The 15,521-nt window shown below is 40.5% G+C and overlaps 1 protein-coding gene across 1 annotated transcript in view; it reads left to right on the forward strand.

Moving 5' to 3' along the window:
* The window catches only part of LOC137623816 (lysosomal-associated transmembrane protein 4B-like), a 470,709-nt gene that overhangs the window by 388,426 nt on the left and 66,762 nt on the right, over nt 1-15,521 (forward strand). The window lies entirely within an intron of this gene.

A 15,521-nucleotide genomic window follows, 5' to 3' on the forward strand; every position in this document is an offset into this window, starting at 1 on the left:
GAATATTAAATGGAAGCAAAGCCAAGAATTAAACCTCACATTAGGCAATAATCAAATATAATTCCAGGATAGGATAAACTTTTGGGGACTCGTATTCGATAATCCCCTCAGTTGGAAAAATTGTGTATCTTACATCAAATACAAATGAAATAATGTTCTAAACCGAATGGAAAAGTTGTCAAATACATTATGGGATGCAAAGCGATCAACTTTACTGATGATCTGTAATGCATTAGTGTTATCGAGAATAGATTGTGGTAGCCCAATATTTGGATCATGATGTGAAAGCTACACGCGATGCCTAAGACTTTGTTGTGGAACCTTCAGATCTTCCCCAAATATCTCAGTATCATGTGAAAGCAGTGAGCCACTTTTGACTTTGCATCGAGATTTTGTAACCATGATAAAGTCCATTAAATATCCAATTTTCCAACATAAACGGTCGTCAGTCAAAGCGATATATTTATAAACAATCATGAACCAGCATTCATCTAAAGAGCAAATAGGTCATTACAATCCACAGACATCAGAATGAACCTAATTCAACCATCTCTCTTCCACTTTGGATCATAAAGAAAACAAGAATATGCTTCCATTTTTTTTCCAAAGAAATATAACTATACATCTAGTCACCATAAACAACATGATTTTGAACATATTCAAAGGAAAGAACCTCATTATGCTATTTATACTGATGGCTATAAATCTTCTGTGGGGGCTGACTGTCCTTCAGTGTCCCCAGATAAAATTAATCAGCTCTCATTACCCAGTGAAGCAGCATTATTTACATCCAAACTATCAGCAATTATAATAGTAATTGACATTTAAACCAATTGAATATAATATGAACCATAAGTCTGTCATTTATAACTGATTCAAGAAGTGCCATAGAAACCCTAAAGGTTTACACTCAAAATTATTATTATTATTATTATTATTATTATTATTATTATTATTATTACTTACTTACTAAGCTACAACCCTAGTTGGAAAAGCACGATGCCATAAGCCCAGGAGCTCCAACAGGGAAAATACCCCAATGAGGAAAGGAAAAAAGGAAAATAAAATATTTCAGGAAGAGTATCAACATTAAAATAAATATCTCGCTATATAAACTATAAAAAACTTTAACAAAACAATAGGAAGAGAAATAATATAGAAGAGTGTGCTCGAGTGTACCCTCAAGCAAGAGAACTCTAAACCAAGGCATTGGAAGACCATGGTACAGAGGTTAGGGCACTACCCAAGACTAGAGAACAATGGTTTGATTTTGGAGTGTCCTCCTAGAAGAGCTGCTTACCATAGCTAAAGAGTCTCTTCTATCCTTACCAAGAGGAAAGTGGCCACTGAACAATTACTGTGCAGTAACCCCTTGAGTGAAGAAGAATTATTTGGTAATCTCAGTGTTGTCAGATGTATGAGGACAGAGGAGAATATGTAAAGAATAGGCCAAACTATTCGGTGTGTGTGTGTGGGCATAGGGAAAATGCACCGTAACTAGAGAGAAGGATCTAATGTAGTACTGTCTGGCCAGTCAAAAGACCCTATAACTTTCTATCGGTAGTATCTCAACGGGTACTAACAGCTCCATGATAGGTTTTATTCCCTGGAGGTAATTATTGAAATATGCTGGATTCCTGTGCATGTTAGAGCTTTAGGTAATGAAAAAGCGGATGCTGCAGATAAATCATTAATCATTTTACCAAAATAAGCCAATGAACTACCTATGAAAGATTAATCCTTTTACTAAAATAAGCCAATAAACTACCTATGAAAGATTAATCCTTTTACTAAAACAAGCCAATAAACTACCTATGAAAGATTAATCCTTTTACTAAAACAAGCCAATAAACTACCTATGAAAGATTAATCCTTTTACTAAAATAAGCCAATGAACTACCCATGAATGATTAAATAACCCACCTAAAGCATTTCATAGCAACAAAATGGCAAGCTCAGTGGAGTAATGAATGTAGTCAGTTGTTTCTCTATGGGAATCTCTAGTATAAAAAGAAAGGAGGACTGATGTAATTTGAGCAAGGTTACCTATAGGTCCCACAAAATTTGTACACACCTCGTGAAGCACTTCCCAGGTGCAATGAGTGTGGCAATAGTTTAACCATAAAACATGTTTTTAGCGAGTGTAGTTTTTAAAAGAGAAAGAAATTAAGTTTTGGCAGGAAAGTCTTTTTTCCAACATTTTATTGGACTGAGAATTTCTTTGTTTTTAAGATTTTAACTTTTTTTAAGAAAGAGGTCTTATAAGCAGGAAACCCACTCATAGCAGATTTTTAAGCAAAAAATCAATTATTTTTATTTATTTTATTTTCTATATAATTATCTCATGTTATTTTACTTATTAGATTTAATGTAAGTATCATTTCCCACCGAATTTAAAAGGCCAGCTCTGTAAGAGTATGGCTTGACTCATGGGCTAATTAGTATCTTTCCTTTTAATAATTAATGTATATATATACTGCATATATATAGTATATATATAAGTAAATAAATGAATATATATATATGCATGTATATATATATATATATATATATATATATATATATATATATATATATATATATATATATATATATATATATATATATATATATATATATATGCTTGTTTTATTTACACACAACTAACAAACCAAAAGCGTTTGTTGCGGAACAATCTGTTATACAAGAGGCCCCAAAAACCTGTCACACATTCAATATTCGAACTACTTTTGTCATTCAGCAATATTCCCAGGCCACAATAGCACCTCACGATATCTTACCCGTCTCCTCGAATCCAGAAAAAAAGAGCCTTTTACTCCTCCTCCAAAGTCACCCCTTGTCCTTGTGCACCTCCTCCGAGGGCCTCGGAAGTGGCACTCCGAAGGGAGATTAGAAAGCCTCGGGCGGGGATGGAAGTCGTGACAGAGTGAATGCTTCCCTTCTTAAAGCCCTTCTCTGAAGGGTATTCAAGAGCCTCGGGAACAACATGCCCCTTCAAGGTCCCTGTCCTTTGACCCTCTACTTCTCCTTCCTCCCCTTCCCCTCATCTTCCTTCCCTCCCTCCCCTTTCCCCCCTTTCCCTCCCTCCTTTCCCTCCACGTATCCCAGAACAACTTTCCTCCTCTTCATTCCTCCATGGTGATTGAACATACTAACAGGTTTTAAATATGCATTATATTACTTCTGTGTCTTGTGGGTTTTTACCCCCTCAACTTCTCTCTCTCTCTCTCTCTCTCTCTCTCTCTCTCTCTCTCTCTCTCTCTCTCTCTCTCTCTCTCTCTCTCTCTCTCTCTCTCTCTCTCTCTTTACCTGGATGAAATTTAATTCGTTTCAACTTTCTACAAACAATTATATTTATATCCTGCTGTATAAATAAATTATTAGGTATAAAAGAAAAAATCTAAAATAAGATTTATTTCCTAAAAAAAAAATACTATACGTGCCTTCATATTAATTCCTTTATTAAAATTCATATATGCAGTGAATAATATAATCAACTCTTCATTTACTATTTTTCACTATCCTTTCTCTAGATTCTGTTTCTTGTGGATTTTTGTTGCAAATCGACGCATAGTTTATAAGAAGTTGATGTTTTCTCATTTGATCCCTCGATTCAGTTTAAGCTCTTGGACTTCAAATTGAGATTAAAAGCCTAATGAGACCCAAACTAAGGTCAAGTACTCCTGACAAACGTAGACTTATTTAGATAAATTCCACACTGAACTAAATGGGCAGCAAGGAAACAAATGATAAAAGGCTCCGTAAAAAATAAACAATGACACGTGAACGGAGGATTCAGAAACAAACGAGGAAAGAAAGACAATGGAAAGGCAAAACAAAAAAACAAACAAGCGATCAGATAAACATGAAACCGATGTCAACCGGAATACTAACTAATATCGGCCACCCATGATGTAGGAAAGCAAACAAACAACAAACAAGTGGATGTGGGGAGCAAAATTTGTAATTCAAGATATCTGGAAATAGAGACAAATAAACAAACCCTAAACACACTTGCAAGGGTAAACAAACAAAGTAAGAAGAAACGGTTATGAAATACAAACTATAAATGAAAACACTGGAATGTGAAAGCACACATGCAAAGCGGAAGGTCGGAAGGTCGTTTAATCTTGAACAAACAAACATGAATACATGTTACAAAGACGAAGTAAAAGTTCAGAGGGAAAGCAAGCGTTAACAACGTTCCATTTAGCACAGTCAGCTATATTGGAGAAAGTGTCTCTGAAAGAGGGAGGCTCCAAGATTGATAGAGATGATATTATTGGAGCTGGAACTACAAAGGGGCGGGGCCATTAATTTGAGGAGTGACCACTTATCGACGTTTCCATCGATAACAGGTCAATAGACCCTAAACCTGTGGTGATGCATCTTGTTGGCAAACAAGGAGTAAAGATGATTGATAGCGGGTCCTGAGAGTTGATTTGACTGTTGGATATTCCTATTTGATATTTTCTAAATAAATTCAATTTTCAATTCATCTGCTGAGTAGTCTTTCAGAAAGTTGTTTCTCCTAAAATTGTTGGCCGCGGAAACCAATAAGAGGACAATCATTGTAGCATGAATGTCTTCATTACTAATTCATGAATAAATCCAGATATTGCTTTCTTCATCGCACACTAATGTGCTCATTACCTTAGTAGGTCACCCTTGGGACAATCTACATTAGTCATTTTCCTCACGGAACTTAGGGGCTCCCGGGTGGATATCAAAACTCATCTTTGCCAAATTATATTCTGCTCATGAAAAATAAAAAAAAAATAGTAATAATAATATTTTAGTCAGTCATCTGTTATGAAGACATTTGGATGCTGATTATTTATTATTTGCTATCACAAATTCTTAAATGTAAAAAAAAAAAATCCTTAAAAAGTGAAGTTGCCGAGTTGAAATTAGTCAAAGTTTTTTATGGATGAATAGATGAATTCGTTAGAATTGATGTCCCAGTGACCATAAATTTAACGAGGTCAGCAGAACATATATATATATATATATATATATATATATATATATATATATATATATATATATATATATATATATATATATATTCCCTTTCTGAGTGGGGATACCTTAACATGGTGAAAGAGCTTTTGTATCAACATGTTCAGCAAAGCTGTACTAGTCAGGAGTACCCATTCTAGGTTGTTTTGCTGTAAGCGATCAGACAAAAGTTTCCCACCATCACCAATCCACAGCGTGGTGATGAAAACTGGACAAACCCTAGACATGAATAAAGACATAGTTGAGGCCTTAGTCCTGCATTGGACTGACTAGTAACGGCTGAATTTGTTTTGTGGTTTTCTATATATATATATATATATATATATATATATATATATATATATATATATATATATATATATGTGTGTGTGTGTGTGTGTGTGTGTGTGTGTTTTTGTGTATGTGTATACATCTGATAGTTTAGGACCATTTTAAATCAAGATTGGATAAATGTAACAGGATTAGAACAAACCGGAGAGGAAATCAGATAACAAGTAATATGGATAAAATTGTCAAGACTAGTTAGCTTATGTAATTATTTTAACCAAAATGAGTTTTTAAAAACTCCATTAGGGTTCTATGGTGAAGAGCTGGTGGATAATTTTCTTTAAAATAATTAGCCTCTTTTCTTGTATGTTTCGACGAAGCATTCTTTATTGTAACTCTATAAATACCAACTGTGCTGATTCCTTCACAATCAAATCAACTTCTTTATTCAAATCACCTAGCACAACAATCCTTCCATATTCCTCACCATAATTATGCACAGCTTCACATTTTTCTAAAACTATTTTCACTCCCATCTTTTCCATTCCTAGGTTATGCAAACTCATTTTCATGATTTTACCCATCCCAAGAGTTTACCGTTTATCAAGCATTAAAGGAAAATAAGAGAATACAAATTCACTGATTTATATAATTGAAACATTATCTAATGTCAGTAGAGTTACAATGATAGTCGAATAAATATAACAATCACAATGATAGATTGAGAGGAGATTATTGGAAATGGAGGTACAGGGAGCGAGGAGAGGGAGACCAAAGCGAAGGTGGATGGACTGTATCAAGGATGACCTTCGATCAAAGGGATTAACCGGTGGTGAACTGTGGGACAGAGGTAGATGGAGAAAACTGGCCAAAAACATCGACCCCCCATAAAAGTGGGAAAAGATGTAAACAAAGAAGAAGAAGAAGAATAGAATGAGTTTCATTAAAAATTATTGCATCCTTAGTAGCGTTGATTTTCCAGTTGATTTTCCAGTTTTCTGGTGCTCGTATTTTTCTTACACTTTTGTAGATGATCTCTCTATATCATTTGCTGGAACTAGAATGGTTGAGAGAAAATTACAACTCTCAATCGACAAAATAATTCAACGGGCTGATATGAATGGATTTAAGTTTTCAACAAGTAAAACTGTTGTTGTCCATTTCTGTAGTATTCGGGGAGTACATCCAGACCCTGATATGTATATCACAGGTCAACGTATCCTCTGTGTAAGTGAAGCTAGATTTCTATGGTTGATCTTTGATTGTAAGCTTACATAGGTTCTTCATTGGTAAGTCTTAAAAGTAAAATGTCTTGAGGCTCTGAATCTTTTAAAATTTTTGTCCCACATATCATGGGGGCAGACCGTAAAACACTTTTAAAATTATTCGAGGCCTTAATATTTTCAAAAATTAGCTAGGGGTGTGAAATATACACCTCAGCCACCCCAAACCGATTAAACGTTTTAGATTCTATACATTTTGCTGGTATTAGATTGTCCACAGGAGCCTTTAGAACTTCACCTTGTTGACGCTGGAGTTTTGCCTTTAGACCTTTACTGAAAGTCTTCTATTTTTCGGTATTGGTTTAGGTTGCAAAGTCTTCCTAATTCTTTATCCTGTCAGACTGCAAACCTTGAAAGTCATTCTAGATATTTTGAGTTGCACCCAAAATCTCCTGAACCTTATGGTTTCTGGGTAAAAACATTAGTGGACAGTTTAGATGTAAGTAGAAATAATGTGCTCCCATGTAGGATATCTTTTTGTGAATATTTTATTGGTATGAAAAAAAATAATGATTAATTTAGAAGCCAGGTTGTTGTTTATGAAACATGTTGAAGAACACAGGGAATCGACTTTTGTATATACTGATGGCTCCAAATCTGATGCTGGCGTTGGATTTGCAGTATGTAGTAGTGCTTTTAAATTGTAGAGGTGCACTTCCTCTAGCATCCTCTATATTTACTACCGAACTATATGGTATACTAACCGCTATTGAGAAAATATCGTTATTGATGCCAGAAGTGTCCTACAGGTTTTAGAAGTTTTTAACTCCAATAATCCTTTAGTTTTATAGATTTTATAGATTATTGGCATGAAAGGTATAAAGGTTCGATTTTGCTGGGTTCTGGCACACATAGGTGTGTCTGGAAATAAGAAGGCAGATTCACCGGCAAAGAATGCTTCAGCTCAGTTGCTACCAAGAAGGTATCCCATTCCTTGTAATGATTTCTTACCTCCAATTAAGAATTGTTTTTTATAATAATTGGCAACAGCATTGGGATAGTTTAGCTGAAAATAAAATGAGGGAAATAAGTAATGTTATATCCCCTTGGAGGTAAAACAGGATGGCCCGAAAGTGGGAGACTTCGCTTCGTTGTCTCCACATTAGTCACACTTGGATAACACATGAATTTCTGCTTTCTGGTCAACATCAACCATATTGCAACGACTGTTTGATACGCTTGACATTGAGGCATTTGTTGACCGAATACCCCACATATAGTAGTGAAATGAATAGATATCTGTTTGAGGCTCGAGGTGAGGATGGCAGGTTCATCCTTGCTAAGATTCTTGGACATGATGTGTCCTACCATGTTAGTGGTATTTTTAGCTTTATTTCAGAAGCAGGTATTCTGAAAGATATTAAACTTTTAAAATGACATGTTTGCCTCAATGGTTTAAATTTAATATTCTTTAATTTTTTTATTTATAATAAACGATATCGGCGTCAAAGACCTTAGATGTTAGGATGCCAGAAAACCTCAAATCAATCAATCAATCTTTCGTCAGTACTGTATTCTGTCAATAACTGTGTTATGTTCGTCATTGGTAGAGGAGAGCAAAAAAGTAAACTTATCAATATCGCTACAATAAATTATGGCTGCTACATGTTACAGAAGGGCACTGGGTGTCTCCTCTCATTATCAGGAAAAGTCTGGCTAAGGGATGGTGGCGAGAAGACTTCTTATATACGCTATGGTTGCCTCATCACATCAGCCACTGGTTGCTGATTGGTCGTTGTGGTCTGATTCCATACCTAGTCTGGGAAGGAGCTGCTTTCCCACTGGCTAAGGCACTCACTGGGAGGAGGCTCCATCGCAGTCAGGACGCTACTTTCCTCACAATCGTCAAAGTTGGGTGGAGTCAGGGTTTGGGTAGGCCAAACAGCTTTTCTTTAGCTCATATTTTTCTTCTTTTTTCAGTACTGCATTCTGCCAGTAATTGTGCTATGTTTGTCATTGGTAGGAGAGAGCAAAATACATATAACAAATCTATAATTTTACTAAAAGTAAACTTGTCAATACCGCTGCAATAAAGTATGGCTGCTGCACGTTATGAAAGGGTGCTGAGTGTCTCCTCTCATTATCACACAAAGTCTGGCTAAGGGGTGGTGGCGAGCACTCTTCTTATATACACTGTGGTTGCCTCATCACATCAGCCACTGGTTGCTAATTGGTCCTTGTGGTCGGATTCCATATCTAGTCTGGGAAGGAGCTGCTTTCCCACTGGCTGAAGCACTCACTGGGAGAGGCTCCATCGCAATCAGGCCGCTACTTTGCTCACAATTGTCAAAGTTGGGTGGAGTCAGTGGGGTACCAGAGCGGCATACTGATTGGCCAGCATTCTGCCTGAGCGGGGCTCACGGTCAGCCAGACTGTTCATCCACTTAGAGTCCAGGTCCAAGGAGTTGAGAGCTGCTTGCTAATTGGCTGAAGTGCTCATCAGGAGAATGTCTGTTACAGACAAGATGTTGGGCCTCTCATTGCCGTCGCCATCGTTGTTTTTAAGAGGCCTGGGTCATGTTCAGGGTAGGTCTCTTTTGTTGGATGAGCAGGGCCTCCAACAAGAGAGACCTAACCTGAACATGACCCAGGAGATGTTCCTCCTCCCCTTCTGCTGAAGGAATACCTTCAATCAACCTCGAAACAACAACGATGATGAAGGCTATGAGGAGCCTGGCAGCTTTCCTGTGACTAAGACACCCTCGGCGAGCACCTCAGCCAATCAGCAAGCAGCTCTGGACTCGAACTTTAAGTGGCCAAACAGCCTTCCTAACTCCGAGACCCTCTCAGGCAGCATGTTGGCCAAGCAGTGTGGCTCTCTAGAATCTCAGGGTGAGCCTCCCCAAACCCTGACTCTACCCAACTTCAACAATTGTGAGCGGAGCAGTGGCCTGATTGCGACACCCCCTCTCCCGGCAAGCACCTCAACCAATGGGAAACCTGCTCCTCCTTAGACCAGATACAGACTCCGCCTACGTGGACCATTCAACAACTTGCAACTGAGGTGATAAGCAAACCACGACGCACATAAGGCACTTGCTCACAAACCCCTTAGCCAGACTTTGCCTGATGATGAGAGGAGATACTCGGAGACCTCTCATAACGCATAGCAGCCATACTATATTGTACCGATACTTTTAGTAGAATTATAGGTTTTTCTATGTCTTTTGCTCTCTCTTACTGATGACGAACATAGCACAGTTACTGGCAGAACGCAGTACTGATGAAAGAAGAAAATACAAACAATAAAAAAAATTCTTTGCAAAATTAACGCTACTGAGGCAGCAATCATCATTAAATGAAACTTTCCCAAAAGAGGGTCTGCTCCCAAAGAATAATAGATTGACTTATCTATCAATCTCTGATTCAATGTTCTAGTCCATTTATGATAGCTCAGTTTGTTTATCACTTCTTGAGATGTTTTGACATGAGTTGTCTCTTTCCACCATTATATTCTGCGTTAATCCAACATGCCTGAGGCGGTCTGCCCCATACAATCTCCAATCTTTCCTCTAGAACACTGTGATCACGTAAGTGTGGACCTCGTACTGAACTGACCACCCATCTGGTTGCTAACCCACACCAGTTCATTCTACCAGTACAACTACGACCAAAAGTTGAATCACTGATCAACAACTTTCCAAAATCAGCACAACTAAACAAAGACAAACAATTTATTAAACTTAACTTATAGTAGCTTTAACACCTTTCAACCACTCCAGATACAATCCCTCGTCTTTGTCTTTCCGCAATTTCCGCTTGATTTTCCCTCTATTACTATTTAGTAAGTATTAAGGGGGATGATCTAACTAAGCAATCTCGCTGTTACATGGGTGCTCCAGAGAGCAATTACTTTCCTTGTACTTATTAAGATATACACGTGTATGCAAGCTCATAACTCGAAACTACTGCAAAAACATAAATGAATACAGGGGTTGTACAAAGAACTGTACCAACCGTGTGTCACACGATCGTACATAGTAACGACATTTCTCTTTTTGTATATATTATCCTTTGTATCTTCGCTCTCTCCTCGCACTGACAGCAATTTGTATTAACCTGTCTGCCTACTTCATTGTTAACTGTTAACAGAACCATTTGTCGGTTTGACAAGAAATAGCATGTTTGTAATTTGTGACATTCTTACCGGGACCTAGTGTGTATATATACTCGATGTGTCTAGTAAAGTTACTCAGTTGCATTCATCTCGCTTTTGACTCACAACCTACACTTGGCCCATCACACTGGTGACCCTGGAGGTTGACTCGCTCCTTCGGCCTTCCCCTCCTCACTGTTACTATGGCGGACTCCACAGAAGTTGGCGCTACCCCCATTCAAACTTTCGTCGTTCGCCAGTGGAGAGGCGTTTGCTTGGTTTCAGCGCGCAGAAGTCCGGTTCCGCATCAAGGGCGTGACTCGCTCAACCACCAAAGGAGATTATGTTCTCGCGTTGATACCCGAGGACACCTTCCCGGAAATCTCTGACTGGCTTTGTGAACAAGGAGACACCCCAATAGTGTATGATGCCCTCAAAACATACCTTCTGCAGCAGTACTCGCCGTCGCCAGCCACCCGTATAGCAAAGCTTTTTCAGCTCTCTCAACAACCGATTGGGGGACCAAAGGGCTTCGTTCACCCTCAGGGAAATGACCAGTATCGCTCGCCTGCAACCTGCCGCAGACAGCTCTCCTCGTGAGGTGAACCTACTTTGTGCCCTTTGGGTACGCCGTTTACTCGACCTGTACACGCTGCCATACCTGATGTCGATAGTTTACCCATAAACACTTGATGACCAAAGCTGATGCCCTTATGGACAGCCACTTCACTACCTTCAAGACCTCCATCAACGCCTCCACTCCTGACGAAGAGGACACCTATTCAACGTCAACCTAATCTGACGAGAATGCTGTAGGATACATACGCCTACCCCGTGACGTGCCGGAGTGGCGAAAAAGCCACCCATCACCCACCACTTGCTTGCACCCCAACCAACAGCATCTACAGCCACTTACTGCTGCCTATCAGCCGCAGTTTTGCTACTACCACTCCAGATTCGAGGCTGCCACGAATAAATGTGCCAAGGATTGTCAGTGGCCAAAAAACGTGTAAGTAGGCCATCGCTCAAGGTGGTGGCCTCCTGTGTTTCTAATCTTTTCTTTTTACAGGATGCAGGAACGGGCGTGCGATTTTTGGTAGCCACGGGTGCTTGTTGTTCTCTTTTGCCAAGGGAACTCTTCAGGACACGACGTAGTTTGTCTAAGTATGCCGACATCCGCCTGGTAGCTGCCAACGGATGTGCGATACCCACCTACTGTTACGAGAGCCTCACATTATCGTTTGGTAACGGCAAATTTAATTGGAAGTTTCTCTTTGCTGACGTCACATTGCCAATCCTTGGTGTGGATTTCATCTCTCATTTCCACCTTCTGGTCGATGTCACCCACCGACGATTGGTCAACGCAGACTCCTCTTCAACCCTCCCCCTCCAACCTCGCTCTCCACATCAGCACACCCACGGATGACTACGCCCACCTCCTCACGTCGTGCCCGGAAGTTTTCTGTCCAGAACTTCTCCAAACACCCACGGCTCCTAGCATTTATCACCATATCAAGACGACAGGACCCCCAGTCTTCGCCAAATTCAGACGTCTGGCCCAGGATCGATTGGCAGCCGCCAAACAGATGTCCTTTGCCAAAAGGACTCCAGCCCATGGTCGTCACCCTTTCACATCGTCCTGAAGAAAGACGGCACTCTTCGTCCGTGTGGGGATTACAGGTGCCTGGACATGCAAACAGAACCGGATCACTACCCAGAAGGCATCCCCAAGACCGCTATCACCACTCCTTTCGGTACATACACCTTCAATTACTCCTGTTTTGGACTTCGTAATGCTGGGGCCACTTTTCAACATCTCATGGATGGCATCTTAGGGGACCTCCCCTTATGTGTATGTTATGTGGACGACATACTTGTCTTCCTCAAAAGAGGAACACCTCCGTCACCTGCGCATTGTGCTTGACCGCCTACAACAATACGGCCTTGTAGTCCGGTACGACAAGTGTACCTTTGGCGCCAACGAAGTGTCGTTCTTTGGGCACCACATCACTCCTGAAGGAGTCCATCCCCTCCCCGAGAAGGTAGCAGCAGTTCAGAACTTCCCCACGCCCTCGACCGTTAAAGCACTGCAGGAATTCTTGGGCATGATCAACTATTATCACCATTTTCTAATAGCCATTGCTTCCACTCTTGCTCCCCTCTACACCTCCCTCAAGGACAAGTCAAAAGACCTGAAGTGGGGTCCCCTTCAAGAAGCGGCCTTCTGCAACACAAAGAATGCCTTATCAACCGCTGCTGCTCTTACTTTTCCTGTCCTATATGCCCCTCTCCTCTCCACCGATGCCAGTGACGTCACTATTGGTGAAGTACTAAAACAGGTGGTCAGCAGCTCGCCGTGCCCATTGGCCTTCTTCAGCAGAAAACTGTCCAAGGCAGAATCGGGTTATTCTACCTTCGATCGCAAATTTTTGGCTGTGAACGCTGTCCGTCACTTTCGCCATTTCTTAGAAGGTACACCCTTTGTCATTCGCACAGACCACATGCTTCTGGTGAACGCTTTCACTCGACAGTCTGACGCCTGGTCCGCCCGTCAACGCCGACATCTCTCCGCCGTGGCTGAATACAGTTGTACCCTTCAACACGTCCCTGAGAAAATGAATCCCGTTGCCGATGCCCTGTCAAGAAACATGTTGGCTGCCATTCAACTGGGATTGGATTACAATGCCTTGGCTGAAGCCCAACGACAGGATCCAGAGTATCAAGCATGTAGGACATCCTGCACATCCCTCTGTTGGGAAGACGTCCCCCTCAACGACTCCAACCCCACCGTCCTCTGTGACGTCAGTACTGGTAGATCACGACCTTGGATTCCTGTTCCTATGCACCGGCAGGTGTTTGATTTCATTCACTGCCTTTCACATCCCTCGCGCTGTTCTACTGCACAGCTGCTGAAGACGAAGTTCATTTGGCACGGCATTACTAAGGATGCTAAGGATTGGGTCTGCACCTGTACTTCTTGCCAAACTTCCAAAGTACATCGACACATGGATTTAGGAGTGGGCACTTTTCCTCAACCTCAGCGTCGTTTCGCCCATATTCACGTCAACATTGTAGGCCCCCTACCCACATCACAAGGACATAGTTACATGTTTACTGTCATCGACCGCTCCACTCGTTGGCCTGAAGCCATTCCCATGGAAACTGCAACGTCCGCCTCATGTACATCTGCCTTACTCTCAGGATGGATAGTAAGATTTAGTATCCCTGAGCATATTACTTCTGACAGGGGTACCACTGTCACCTCTCAATTGTGGACATCATTAGTGAATCTCCTGGGCATCACCCTGCATCAGACAACTGTCTACAATCCCGCTGCCAATGGAATGGTTGAATGTTTTCATCGCACCCTCAAAGCAGCTTTGATGTCCCGCTGCAAGGACTCCAACTGGTTTACTCAGCTTCCCTGGGTCCTCCTGGGACTAAGGACCACTCCTAAAGATGCTCTGGACGTCTCGGCAGCTGAAATGGTGTATGGCGACCCGTTGGTCGTCCTTGCCGAACTCCTCCGACAATCTCCAGCGCATATGTCATGTCGTGCGAAAATTTACTTCGTGCCACCAGATTAACAAGCCCGCAGCGAAGCATCACATACCGACAGATTTGCACTCTGCAACGCATGTCTTCCTACGCAACTTCCACCCCTAACGCCCCCTTACACGGGCCCTTTCCTTGTGATCCGACACAATCCGAAAGCATTCCTACTAAACATTTATGCCAAAGAAGACTGGTTCTCCATTGATCGGGTAAAACCTGCTTATCTCTTGCCAGGTGACCCGTGTACAGTTTGCCTCTATAGATTAGGGCGCCCTATTCAACATGTACAGTATGTCAGTTTTAGGGGGAGAGCCATGTACCACCCGTGTGTCAGACCATCTTACATAGTAACTACATTTCTCTTTTTTGTATATATTATCCTTTGTATCTTTGCTCTCCCCTTGCACTGATAGCAACTTTTATAAACCTGTCTGCCTACTTCATTGTTAACTGCTAACAGAACTGGTTGCCGGTTTGACAAGAAATAGCATGATTGTATTTTGTGACTGTCTTACCGGGACCTAGTGTGTATATATACTCCATGTGTCTAATAAAGGTACTCACTTGCATTCATCTCGCCTTTGACTCACAAGCTACTCTTGGCCCTTAACAGAACGAAACATCTGTGTCCCAGTTTCCTCGTTGTCCACTCCACAACACTATGAATGTGGGTACACTACTAGATGTGTACTGTTAGTGCAAAGCGCTGCAATCTGCAGAGTTCAATGTCAATGTCCTACGCAGACAGCACAGCTAACACACTTTTACATCAAACTTCCAAATCCTGTCTAATATATCGGGGAACTTCTTTGGCTGGTGATTCTAACTTCCTTAATTCTATGCCACTGCTTCTAAATTTACTGGAATCTTAACAGCTAAACATATGTTTTGTTGTATCAACTACCTCACTCCACAACACTAAAAGCCTATCTTTTTCATTCCTGTTTCTGTAATTTTCTTCTAAGTGTAACAAAAAATGAAACTATTTAGAAATATTTTTTCCTAAAAAAACGTATGAAACTTTTGAAACCCTCAGAGTCTCGGAGGTAAATAGTAGTCAGATGAGTACTGCCTCTCATTATTGGATTCCGATTGCAATATTGACTGTCATAATTTTCAAAACTTTTTCTTTAAGGAATGATGGATATTTTTGCGCCACCCATTCATTTTTTTTTCTAATAATTTTTTCATTTTAAGTTTTTGTTTTTGATGTTGTTGATAGTTTATTATATGACATGTCTGTTTTGACGTTGTTTCTTATTTTAGAATGATTTATTGTTAATTTGTTCTCTTCATTT

The sequence above is a fragment of the Palaemon carinicauda genome, chromosome 30, assembly GCF_036898095.1.
Source record: "Palaemon carinicauda isolate YSFRI2023 chromosome 30, ASM3689809v2, whole genome shotgun sequence".
Lineage (NCBI taxonomy): Eukaryota > Metazoa > Arthropoda > Malacostraca > Decapoda > Palaemonidae > Palaemon > Palaemon carinicauda.